Source organism: Acinonyx jubatus, chromosome B1 (genome assembly GCF_027475565.1).
Source record: "Acinonyx jubatus isolate Ajub_Pintada_27869175 chromosome B1, VMU_Ajub_asm_v1.0, whole genome shotgun sequence".
In the NCBI taxonomy this organism is placed as follows: Eukaryota; Metazoa; Chordata; class Mammalia; order Carnivora; family Felidae; genus Acinonyx; species Acinonyx jubatus.
In genome coordinates, this window is record NC_069382.1 from 86,706,401 (window position 1) to 86,720,337 (window position 13,937).

Sequence of the window (13,937 nt, forward strand, 5' to 3'; positions counted from 1 at the left end):
TGAAATGACACCTGTCACTGGCACCACTGGGAGCAAGGCCCTGCAAAACTTCCTGGTCAGGAGATGCAGTATGCGTGGAGATTTGGACTGGTCTTCTCAGGAAGGGAACACACTGTGCTGGGACTGAGGTGAGTGTGACTGAGAAGGTCAGTTTCACCAGAGAGTGGGGTGCAAAGCTTAGTGTAAACAAGTTAGGTAGCAAGTGTCAGTGCTGCACTGGTTCCCACAGGTGTCCCCGAGGGGAGTGGGAGGGAAATGGCACTTGCTAGTTCTTTGTAACTGGAGGGGTCTTTCTGTGAATGCTTCTTCTCTGGGACATGATCTGAGATGAGCAAATAACCTCCCCACTGTGTGCTCCAGTTGCTCTTTAGATCACTGTTTCCACACTGTATGCCTGTAAGATGTTTGCTCTGCCTTTCCCCCAAGAGTAACCCTAATGCCTCAGCTAAGCCCTCTGATCTTTAGAACATCAAGGTTTAAGCCCTGCTGGTTGTAAGAACAGGAAATTCAGCCCCACTCAGTTTCTAAGCCAGTCGCTACGGGGATTCATTTCCCCGGTGAACTCCCCTGTGTGCTAACCTGTCTCTTGCTCTTCTCTAGGATGCTTGCTCCCTTCCCACTACGGTGGCCGTGATCCATTTCTCTCCCAAACCATGTCTCTGCATTTCCTACCTTCTTTGATGTGGCCTCTTCCTTACCATTAGTTGTGGAGGTTGTTCTTCCAGTCTTCAGGTCAATTTCTGTGGTACTTGGAATGATATGATAGTTATCTATCTGTATTTGTGGGACAAGGTGAGCCTAAGGAGCTCGTACTCCTCCACCATCTTCCCCTCTCTCTTTTAAGACTATATTTTAGAGAAGTTTTACATTTACAATGAAACTTGAGAGGAAAGTATAGAGGTTTTCCGTATGCTCCCTGTACCTGCATAGCCTCCCCATTATCAATATCACTTACAAGTATAGTACATTTATTATCAAAGATGAGCCTACACTGACACATCATACTCACCAGAAGTCCATAGTTTGTCTTAGGGTTCACTCTTGGAGTTATACTTTCGGTGGATTTGGACAAATATACAATGATAATATCATACAGAGTAGTTTCAATGTTCTACAATCGTCTGTACTCTGCCTATTCATCTCTCCCCTCCCCTACAACAACCATTGGTATTTTTATTGTCTCTATAATTTTGCCTTTTCTAAAATGCCTTTTCTAGACTCTAGTTAGAGTCACATAGTGTTGTAGCCTTTTTTAATTGCCTCTTTCACTTCTTAATATGCCCTTAAAGTTTCCTCATGTCTTTTCATGGCTTGATAGCACATTTCTTTTCACTGCTGAATAATGTTCCATCATCTGGGCGTGTCACACTGTGTTTACCCATTCAGCTCCTGAAGGACGTATTGTTTGATTACAAATTTTAACAGTTATGAATCAATCTGCTATAAATATCCATGTACAGGTCTTTGTGAGGACATAAGTTTTCAACTTCTTTTGGTAAGTGCCAAGGATTGCATTTACTGGATCTTGTGGTAAGAGTATGTTTAATTTTGTTAGAACCTGCCAAACTGCCTTCTAAGGTGGCTGCATCATTTCGTATCCCCACCGGGAATGTGTGATATTTCCTCTTGCATCACATCCTCACCACTGTTTGGCATTGTCAGTATTTCAGAGTTTGGCAGCCCTAACAGGTGTATCTCACTGTTGTTTTATTTGCATTTCCCTAATGACGTACGATGTAGAGCATTTTATATGTTTATTTGGCATCTGTATATCTTCTTCGGTGAGGTATCTCTTAAGGCTTTTGGCCTATATTTTAAATAGGGTGGCTTTTCTTCTTATTGTTGAGTTTTAACCGCTCTTTGAATATTTTGGGTAATAGTCCCTTATCAGATGTGTTGTGCAATCGTTTCCTTCCAGTTTGTGTCTCGTGTTCTCTTTCTCTTGATGTCATTACAGAACAGTTTTTAATTTTAAGGCAGTTCATTCAGATTATCAATTCTTTGTTCCATTGGTAATGTCTTCAGTGTTTCCTGAAAAAGGCATCACTCTACCCAAAGTCACAAAGTCATCTGAGTTTTCTCCCTTGTGATCTTGTAGGTGTTTTATAGTTAGGTGTTTCACATTTGGCCTATGATACATTTTGAATTCATTTTTATGAAGTGTGTAATGTCTGTGTCCAAATTCATTGTTTTTGCATATAAATGTTCAGTGCTAACACCTTTTGTTGAGAAGACTGTCTTTGATCCATTGTGTTTTCTTTGCTCTTTTGTCCAAGATCAGTTGACTCTATTTATGGTGGCCTATTTCTGAGCTCTCTAATCTTTTTTCCTTAATATATTTGCTTATTCTTTTGCCTGTACCATGCTATCTTGACTACTGTAGCTTTATGGTAAGTCTAAGGCCTTAATTTTCTGCTATAAAAATAACAAACAGTATAAGTACGTTCATATGATGTTTATTATTATAGACGAAATTCAGAAGTTTTTGAAAAGAGATAAGATATTTTATTACATACAATATTTAAAAAATTGTTTTATTTGAAGACAATGTAGGATCACCTAAGATCTTTCTAACATGTCCTGGATAACTTTTTCAGAATTTGCTCAAAGTATTTAACCCGGGGGGGGGGGGCGGGGAGTGTTACATTCAGTGGTCCAGGTCGCATATAATTACTCCTGGAGGCATGCTAGAAGTTTGTGATTTATCGTTCCATAGATACAAAATGTAAATATGAAATATTCCTCCATCCATCTGTTACTCCTCTAGAAATGGTGAAAAGACAATTAGAAGCTCTAGTCTGAGGGCCAGTGTTTGAAATCATGGCAGAGCAACTGGCATTCCACTGGAAGGCTCCAAAATCTGAATTTAAAAAGATAATTCTCAAGGTGATTTACTTTTTATTCTGAAAAATATGATCAAGTTTCCTTCCTACATGGTATAGGTTCTCAGCCCAGATACGTTTGACACTTAGGAGTCACTGTATTGTTAAGGTGAGTTCTCCTTCTTCTGCTTCGGGTAAGGAGGTTGTCCTTTGTTTCATCTCTGCCCAAAATTCCTGGAGCTGGAAGCTTTCTAACGTGGTTTCCGCAGAACATATTTTCTGAAGTGGGAGAAAAGATATTACCTAGAGAAATGCAATGGAGAACATGGCTTATCATAAATAATCCTTATAACAATTTTCTTTTCAGTTCTGCCATATGAACGATCTTGCTTCGTACCATCTTCCTCTTCTGTAATCAGTTGGCATTCAGCTTTCTCTGTTCCTTTCCTTGTTATTCTTCATTTAATCTCAAAAACCGTTGAAATATCATCTACTGTAGTTGTGTTCAAAATTCCATGTTTAATCTAAAATTATATTATAAATAAAATACATATTGTCTTTGTACAGTCCCTTATTTTTGTGTGAATATTACTCGTATCATTTCAGATTAGTTTATCAAAACTGCTTAGTGAAATTAGTTTACCAGATATTTATTTCATTAAATTGTGTTACATTAAAATAGTTCAGAATCCTAAATAAGGCGATGTGTATTTAGCAAATGAATTTTGTGAAAAGTCTCCTGTAATCTGACTTTCATAAAGATACTAAGCGAATTTTTACTTTTCCAGTTTACTATTCTTTTAGGTTTCTCATTTATAAAAATAATATTATTGTGTGTAAACCAGTGCCACAAATTAATTAAATTCTTTCACTATGTGTTTCTCTTTTATGTATCAAGAACTCTACATTTCCCCAATTTATCTATGAAGTTTCTGACTGTCTTTAAGATAAATCTAAAACACAATTCTCTTCTTTTCTTTATGTGTTTTCTTGCTTTAAAGCGCCAAGACAAGTCTTCACTTCATTAGGTATTTTCAAATACCACTATCAATACCCTATTTTGTATCCTCATTGTCTATTTTCTGAATTATAATAGATTTCTAGATGGTTTTCTGCCACTAATCTCTCCCTTTAAGTCATTCTCTGTATTTGCATGAAAATTATTTTCTCCAAAATTTTCTTAAGTAATTTCTTTTCTGAAAAACTTCGCTGTTTGTTCATAACCTCAGATAAAACCAAGCAGTATAATATAGATGCTTTCCCAGTCTTGCTGTCACCTGCCCCTCTGACCTCTTCTGCTCTTCTGCTCTTCTGGCTTCAATTTCTGTTTCTACAATAGGACCTACATTATGAAATATGTATGTTTAACATCAAAATAGGTAAGATTAATAGAAGATTTAATTTTTCTTCTGGCAGTACAAAACAAATATTGAACCAATATTTAAATTAGGGGAACACCGGATTATCATTCTTCTGGTGGACTCAGTAGGATTAGTTAATCAAATAAATAATGCTGACAAAGAAAAGAAAAAGTTAAACATGACTTTGATATTTGAGCCTGGGTGATTGGGAAGATAGTGTTGCTAGTCGCAAAATTCAGGGAATATGCTAGAATGTAAGTTTAGAGAAAGCTAGTGAGTTCAGTTTGGAAATGTATATATGTATACACACACACACACATATATGTCTATAAATATAATTTTTAAAACATATTTATAGTTTATTTTTTAAGAGAGGAGAGAGAGAGTGCATGCGAGTGGGGGAGGGGCAAAGACAGAGGGAGAGAGAATCCAAAGCAGGCTCTGCATTGTCTGCACAGAGCCTGATGCGGGGCTCAAACCCATAAACCCTGAGATCATGACTTCAGCCAAAATCAAGAATCAGACGCTTAACTGACTGAGCCACCCAGGGCCCTCCAGTTTGGAAGTATATTGATGTACTTATGAGGATACTCCAGTGGACAGAACAAAGCACAGTTGGAAATGTTCCCATGAAGATTTGCAGAGGGGTTATATTTAGACATGTGCACTGAGAGAAATTTACATTAGGGAAGATATCGCAAAACTGTTTAATTCACTGAATATTATATTCATTTACATCTTTATTTTATACAAAGGAAAATCTCCTACTGTGGCATATTTATGCAAATCATAAATTTTAGAAAAATCATGGAATTCCTTAGAACATTTCATTTGTTGTATATCTGTATGCCTTTTCTTAAACCAACTTTTTGTGCTAAAATGATAATAAATACATCTATTTAAAAACAAAACAAAGGACTAACTTATTAATATATAATGTAGTAGATTCTTTCTGATATTCAAATCCCATTTGAATAGTGGTATGCAGTGTTGTGCTTCTTGGTTGTCATGGCAACTGCATCTCAAGTTTACAGCATCAAATCTTTATTTTCTATGCATTTTTAAAAGACAAGGATGTATAAAATAACAAGTTATATAATGGCTCCTTTATGTTTTATATTGATATAACAGATGGAAATGCACCTCTGGTGATGTAAAATATACTTCAATTATAGAGAGAACGCACTTTAATGGTGAAAATGTAGAATTGGGCTAAGAGGCTATTATTGATAACTATACCAACATTTAACAACAGAGGCTTGAAAAAAAATGTTAGCTACCGGAAAGTCATTTCCATCTTCTGCTAAATATTAGCTATGTATGAAATAATTTTTGAGCTTTATGAAGATGCAGTAATTATGATTTCGTCTAGTTCTGTTTTAGCTACAATAATGTTATATATTAAGTGAAAACTTAATAGTCTCTTATTTTGCAGCTTTTTCTTTGACACACAGAGAGTAGAGACTATAAGTAATCTCTACGGTTAGGGTTCTCTACATAAAATAATAATCTCTGTAATAGATAAATAAAAATGGCTTATGCCAATATTTTATTTATTAGGTCAAAAATATGGTAATTCCAACTCCAATAAAGTGCCCTTATTTTTAACTTATAGCAAATCAAGTGTATTTTTGCATTTAAATGAAGACACAGACCTCTTTAATGGTAAATACAGGTGAAAGAATTGAAGTACGAGGAAAGAATTAAAAATTTCAAAAGTTAGTCAAAGGGTCTGTTTGTTATATAGATAGAAATTACCTTCTTACTTGGAGCATCCATATAGAAGTTGAATTAATATATAATGGAGATAATTTCCAAGATAATTCTTTGTTTAATGCACTCATGTGGATGTTGACCCTGGTGAACTTTAATACCCTCCTTTAACCTGAAAGCTTCAATAATTTCATGCAATTATTTGCCTTGATACAGAGTTGTGAAAAGAAAAGCACAGAACAAAGCTTGATGTATTATAAAAACCAACAGTGGCTAAAATAATATTTTTATTTTTAAGGATTATTTTATTCAGAAAACACAAATAATTTATAGGTAAGCAATTAGAATATTAAAATTTATGCCTCAAAATTGACCTTCTCCAAAATAAATTTCTATGAATATTTAAAGCAATGCTGGGCAAAAAGTGGCAGCATTGATTTCCCTCTCGGGAAGGAAATAGGTAATGCGTACAGGAAGTGACAATGTGCTGCCTTATGTTGATGGCGATAGCTCTCTCTTCTATTTGTGACTGCATGCAGCTAGGGAATGAACCATCTGGGCTGAAATGATTGGTTTTGTTGCCCTTCTGATTTTGCTGAACTCACTATTTTAAAAAATCTGAATCAATAAGCTATTCAGACAATTGTGCAGATAGGACTTTTTATTCTTAAGTTGATTTGGCATGTGGTGGAGTTTAGCATGAATCTCATCAGAGGAGAGGCCCGTTTCCAAGCAGGGAGCTTCAGGCTAAGATTTCTGTTGCAAGTAAGTCCAGAAACCCACGTATTAAAATATGACTCTGCCTTAATAAGGGAAAAAGTCATGTTGCTGGCGCCCCCAAAAGTCAAGACTTTTAAAATAAAATTTGCTTAAATTGTCCGAGTACTATAGTCCCTCCTATTTTTAAACTCTGGGCCTCAAAACTTTCTAATTTCTGGTTTTTTTTTTAAGTTTATTTATTTATTTTGAGAAAGAGGGAGCACGTGCAGGGGAGAAGCAGGGAGAGAGAGAGAGAGAGAGAGAGAGAGAGAGAGAGAAGAGAGGAAGCAGAGAGGAGTCAAGCAGGCTCCTCATGGTTAGTGCAGAGCCCTACACAGGGCTCCACTTCATGAACCATGAGATCATGACCTGAGCTGAAATCATGAGTCCTATGCTTAATAGACTGAGCCACCCAGGGGCCCCTGTAATTTCTGTTTTTCTTTTTAACAAATATTTTGTCTTGAAGCCACTGATGCTCTAATTATTATTATCTTATATATTGGATAAAGCAGGAAGTTCGAGTCCAACTATTCAAATGTGATTCCACCACTTTGTAGTTGTGTGATCTTATACAATGAGAAACTATACTAAGCTACTTTTATCTGAAATATCAGAATAATTGTTGTAACTGAAAAAGCTGTTGTGAGGGGAAAAAAATAGTAAACCATCTGCCACCTGGCGTGAAACGGGCATCTGATAATTAGTAATTCCCTCCCTTTTCCCACTCTCAATTCTGGTCTTTTCAAATGGTCATTTACCTTGAACTCTGTCTGTCATTAATGTACAGGTTCCACTGGACAATAAGAAACAAATCAGTCTAAAGGATACTTTGAATAGAGAAGTAAAATTTCTTGGAGCAAGCATTCAATTAGGTTATAAATATCACAAAGAAACACATGTAATGATAGTTTTTGGAACATCTGCACAAACAAAATAACCATCTAAGTAAACAGAAGAGTAGGAAATGGTGATTTTTTTTTTCGGCAGATATTTGGCTCCAACAGCCACTCTGATTTATGTAATTTTATCATTATGCTGCAACTGCTTTCATTCTGAATTATTCATTCAACATAAGCTAGCAATAAAGGCAATGTCTTTCTTCAGCTAAAAATTCTCTGACATTAAGAAAGCTGTTTAAATGAACCATGGAGCTTTCCTTCCCCCCCCCCCCCCCGCCCTCCATTTGGTCTAAATAGATGTTGCTCTTGGACAAACCACATTCGGGGGGGGGGGGGATTTATCACAGCTTTAAGAAAAGCTACACATACACTAATAGAATAGAATTGTCTTTGAGCCATGTCCTTGAATGGCCACTAATTTCTTTTCTTGGCTTCTTGCTTGTCTGGAGAGAGTTTCGTTGAAAGGCCTATAATGAAAATAACAGCACAAATATTGGCTTCTGCTGCTAAAGATACTCCAGATGGTTACATGTTTTTGAAAACGCATGTGCTCCTATGATTAGTTTTCTCAGCTTACACTTTCAAATATGAAATCAAGAAATAATGAATCATTAGTGTAATATTTTGCATCTTTATCAATAGAGCTCATATTAATACACGTAGCACATTGAAACTCAACCAATTGTTTTTTAATTATATATGATATACCCAAATGTTTACAGAATATGCAATACATATTCTTTGCACAAGGCAGCCCTTGGCTGTACCACATTGAAATTATGTAAGTTCTATTATTTAGTACTACTTTTTTACATTACTAAAAATTTAGATATACTCTTTAAACTGGAATTTTTGTCTGTGTGAAAGACAGCAATTTTCTATTAGTATTCTGTATTTTGATCTTTCATCTATATTTTAAAGGTGGTCCTATCAAGTTCATTTTTATCAACAGTAACTGACACAGGATTTGGAACAAAGACATGCTTACCTATTGAATCAATTAACTGTATGAGTCTCTGAGACATAAATCAAATATGTACAAAATGATGTAATGTGTTAAATAAATTAACTACTACTTGAGACAACACATACCAAGCTTCATGCTGAGTACCTAATACAGTATAAGCACTCAAGTAAAAGCTCATAATTACTATTGTGTATATAAAGTTTCTAATTATCCAAACAAAACATATGCTACAATAACAAACATATTTATTTATTATCTACTATGTTCTATGCATTAGGTTATATGCTTTATATTTAATCATAATCTCATCACATGCTGAAACTGAAAAAAGAATAGTTATGTCTAGTTTTCAGGTAAGGTAGCTCAGAGAGTGTAAGTAATTTGAGCAGGACACAGAGAATCAGAATTCAAATCTGATTTCACCTAACATCCACTGATATCTACTGACCAACCAATCTCTATTGACCAATTGAGTTACTATTAGCAAAGTTTCAGTTTAACATACACATTGAATGAAATTTCTTTCTAAGATTTGAATGAATACATTTAATTCATTTATAAAATTTCAAATGTTAATGGTATAAAACATCCATTTATTTTATTCACAGATTCTGTGGGTCAAGAATTCAGTCAAGGCACACTCCAAGGGACTGGACACCGAAATGTTTCAATCAGACTATAAGAAGGCTGAGCTGAAGACTAGAATTAGCTGAGGGCTGGCTCACTCACTTTTCTGGCAATTGATGTTCGCTGTTGTCCAAGATCCACCTGGGGCCTCTCCAGTAGCCTGAACTTTACAGTAAGTGGTTGAGTTCCCAGAGTAAGAAAGAGAGAGGGTCAAACAGATGCCATGTCCTTTTACAGACCTGGTTTCGGATGTTACAGAGCAGGGGCACCTGGGTGGCTCAGTCGGTTAAGCATCTGACCTCGGCTTAGGTCAGGATCTCACAGTTTGTGAGTTCGAGCCCCGCATTGGGCTCTGTGCTGACAGCCTGAAGCCCAGAGCCTGCTTCGAATTCTGTGTCTTCCTCTCTCTTCCCCTCCCTTGCTCACACTCTGTGTCTCTCTCAAAAATCAGTAACCATTAAATTTTTTTTAAAAAAAGTTACAGAGCATCATTTCCTCCATAGTCTATTGGTTGGAGCAGTCACAAGCACACTTAGGTTCAAAGGAAGAGGAAATAAACCGCGCCTCTTGAAAGAAAGTGGCAATGTTCTGAAATAACGTTTGGAACCAGAAATAATCCTGTAGCAAATTTTGGAAAAATACCGTCTGCCACTCTTTTATAAGTAGCCATTATTTTTAAACCAAAGGAATGAGATATGCGTATAAACACTAAGTGAAAATGCAATGGCCTAGTATGCTGAAAATGTATGAAGTTTTCCTGAATAAAATCTATGTTTAAAGCTTTGCCTTGTACAATATAGTAGACCAGTGCTGTCTAGTAGAATTTATATTATACATATCTAATGAATACACATCTAATAGAAATGTATATCTAATGAAAAATGCTGTTTAGTTGTGTACAGTAAAAGTAAAGGGTAAGCCTTAGCTTTTTTTCGTAAACTGAGCTTTCCCCAAATGATTTTTGTAGGAAGTTATACGTGGCAATAATTAAATTATTATGATTTATGGAGACCACTAAAAACTTTAAAAAGCATGATCCAAATTGGGCTACTGTTTTGCTCTTTTTCCAAATTGATAGAATGGAATACAGAAAACTAATAAATTTAATCTTTAAACAGCAGAAAAATCCACATAGGAAAATCCAAGTTGAATTTCTGTTTCAATCTTAATTCAAGTAACTCTTCTGATTTAGAGCCTGCCATTCCTTTGGAAAGATGTCATTATCTGTCTGTAATTTACTACCACAAATCCACAAAAGTGATCCCATCCGTGGATTTAGTAGGTGCAGATTTAAAGACAAATAATGTGGTTAATCTAACTATTGACTCAAATGATTAGTTTAAGTTACTATATCTGTTCATATAAGTAACAGAGACCAAATAAGAGTAGGTCATCAAGAAAGGGGTTATCATCTCTTTAACAAGCATACTGGAAGCAGAGGGTTTCCTGGGCTGGATAAAAGAAATCTAGGTGTTACAGACTATAGCTCAACTTCTCTGCTCTTCCTTTGTCCTCTCCTAATGGTCTCAAGAGGGTTGTGGTCATTGCAGATGTTATTTGTGGAATGAAAATATCCAGAATCTACGAGGAGACATGTTCTTGTTTTGCACACCTTTTTGAGAGTGATGACATTTTTTTCTATAAGCCCCCCAAATGTTTTCTACAGTGCTTTTTTTAAGGTTGCATTACACGCCTGTACTTAAACAGCCAGAGAAAAAGGAAGTTAAATGATCATGTGTGGCTTAGTCTAATCAACCTTTGTTTGCCCAGGGCTAGGAAGGGATCATGGTTAACATGACCCCTCAAAATGTGAACAAAATACAGGTCCTGATACCATTGAGGAAACAGAAGGAAAGTTATCGCATAGACGAGACAGTCCTCTCAAATTATAATGGTCATACAGTCATTTGGGGATCTTTGAAAATGCAAATTCTGATTTTAATACACTCCCAGGTGATGTTGATCATGCTAATTTGTGGATAACACTTTAAATAAAAAGGATACAAATTGCAAACTATATCACCTATTAATCATATAGTATTTCCCTTTTTTCTTTTATTAGTGATGTCTTCAAGTGATGCAGAATGTTGATGCTGATATAGAAAAGTAAGAATCAAAACATAATATGATAAGTCTTTGTTAAAATAGACCCACAAATCAGACCAAATGGATATATTTCAATATGTGTAATATCATCTCATAATTAAATAGCACTTGTGTTTGTTATCCACACAGGTATATAAACTTACCCTTTACCAGCAAGCAATGGAATGGAATGTATAAGCAATAGCATAACATAAGAATGAAAAATATTTATGAACTTTTCACTCATAGAAGATTTTTCTATCGTATGTATCAAGTATAAGTCAAGACATAGTCAGAAGTGTTTTACACTTAACTTATCATGAGCTTTATAGGCATTCTATTATCTTTCGAACTATGTCTTTCAATCACTAAAATATATTGACTCCTTATGTTACCAACTTTTTAAACATTTATGTATTTATTTATTTTAAGGTTTATTCATTTTTCGGAGACAGAGAGAGACAAAGCGTGAATGCGGGAGAGGCAGAGAGAGAGGGAGACACAGAATCTGAAATAGGCTCCAGGCTCTGAGCTGTCAGCACAGAGCCTGATGCGGGGCTTAAACTCACAAACCGTGAGATCATGACCTGAGCTGAAGTCGGAGACTTAACCGACTGAGCCACCCAGGTGCCCCTTATGTTACCAACTTTAAAAACTGACTCCTGTCCTCAGAATAGGTTTGTTAAGGGATTTTTCACTTTTAAATTGCCTAATAATTGTTAATTATGACCAAAATGTGTATAAGTCATGAATCAAAAAGCCATGGTTACTTTCCAGAAATGTAACACGTCTTGACTAAATTCTTATCAGAAACCTGGCATCAACTTCATTAACCTCTAAATATATTACCCATCATATGCCAGAAGGTAATTTCTTCAAAGAAAAATAATTTTAGGATTATATATTTGGCCACTGGTACATTTTCATAACCAAAAGGCTTACAGTGGCTTATTCTTTTAATTTTTTTTAATGCTTACATATTTTCAAGGGAGAGAGAACGCACAAGTGGGAGAGGGGCAGAAAAAGAGGGAGACACAGAATCTGAAGCAGGCTCTAGGCTCTGAGCTGTCAGCACAGAACCCCATGTGGGACTTGAACTCAGAAACCATGAGATCATGACCTGAGCTGCAGTCAGCCGCTTAAACGACTGAGCCACCCAGGCACTCGGTGGCTTATTTTTTTTAAAGTCTGTAAGTATTTCTCAAAGTCCTAGTGCTTGGAAACACGGTATGTTCAGGGGCATTTTCTTACAAATGTGCTTCTTCTTCTTTTGCTGGCTCTTCCTCTGTATGGTAGAGTTGGTCCTCACCATTTAGTACAATCCCTTTGTTGGAATTGCTGGCTATTATAATTAATCTTGTCCACTTGTATTTTTACTCCACACCTAGTGAAAGTACTGATGTTCAAAAGGCAACCCAAGCAAATTCATTCCTCACAGGCAGCTTCCTGATTGTGTATAGTATTTCTCAATTTGTTGCTTAAAGGAAGTGTTCCAAGAGTGCCTGGGTGGCTCAGTCCGTTAAGCATCCAACTCTTGATTTTGGCTCATGTCATGATCTCAGAATCCGTGGGATCAAGCCCCACGTTGGGCTCTGTGCTGACAGTGTGTAGCTTGCTTAGGATTCTTTCTCTGCCTCTCCCTCTGCCCTTCCCCTGCTTGCTGGTGCACTTTTTCAAAAAAAAAAAAAAAAAAAGAAAGAAAAGAAAAGAAGGAAGGGAAAGAAAAAAAGAAAGAAATAGAAAGAAAAAAGAAAGAAAGAAAAGAAAGAGTTCCAGGTTTATAAAATAAAGGAAAAGTGGGCAACTGGGGAAGTCATGTGTTTTGTCCCATGCTGTATCCATAGTATTCAGAACATCCATAACAGTGCCTGGCACCTAGTAGGTGTTCAGTTGCTGGTCGGCTGAATAAATATCTCTGTTTATATAATACAATATTCCTTCATTTATTCAATCAGGATTTTAAAACAATTTCAGGGGCGCCTGGGTGGCTCAGTCGGTTAAGCATCCGACTTCAGCTCAGGTCATGATCTCGCGGTCCCTGAGTTCCAGCCCCGCGTCGGACTCTGTGCTGACAGCTCAGAGCCTGGAGCCTGTTTCAGATTCTGTGTCTCCCTCTCTCTCTGACCCTCCCCTGCTCATGCTCTGTCTCTCTCTGTCTCAAAAATAAATAAACGTTAAAAAAAATTAAAAAAAAATAAATAAAAAATAAAACAATTTCATCTTCTTGGTAAAAATCCCACTAGATACAGTGATGAAATTTCAATAATTGACACATCAGCATGAGGGATATTTTTCCTATAGTACAACATCTTCTTTGAGTAGCTTCATGGAGTATTTTTTGAATAACTTTGTAATACTTTATATGCAAGGAATGTAATTTTCCTGCTGCCTCAATAATTGAGTATAGATGCAAAGGCCTTCAAATGTATACTTAGAAAAATATTTGTGCTGATTAATGAAGAACTTTGGAATAAGTTTTGCAAATACAGCTTTGAGAATTTTTAGCATCCTCCATTTCAATTGTATTCTGCACAAACACTGGTTCATGCAGCACAGGCAGTTCCCATTTCTCTACTGTTTATTCTGCAGGCAGCATAAAACAGAATAATGCTTTTTCATTATCATGATGTATGCAACCAAGGTGCCAAATTCCTAAATGAAGACTCAGCACCAAAATCATTGATCTTCTTAACAACGTCATATT

General features: G+C 36.1%; 1 long non-coding RNA gene across 2 annotated transcripts in view; it reads left to right on the top strand.

The window, feature by feature from the left end:
- Positions 1-13,937, top strand: part of LOC106976175 (uncharacterized) — a 191,600-nt gene that overhangs the window by 92,479 nt on the left and 85,184 nt on the right. For both annotated transcript variants that reach the window (XR_003422622.2, XR_003422620.2), the window contains exon 3: positions 9,130-9,320. This is a non-coding gene — a long non-coding RNA (uncharacterized LOC106976175). The remainder of the gene's footprint in view (positions 1-9,129; positions 9,321-13,937) is intronic.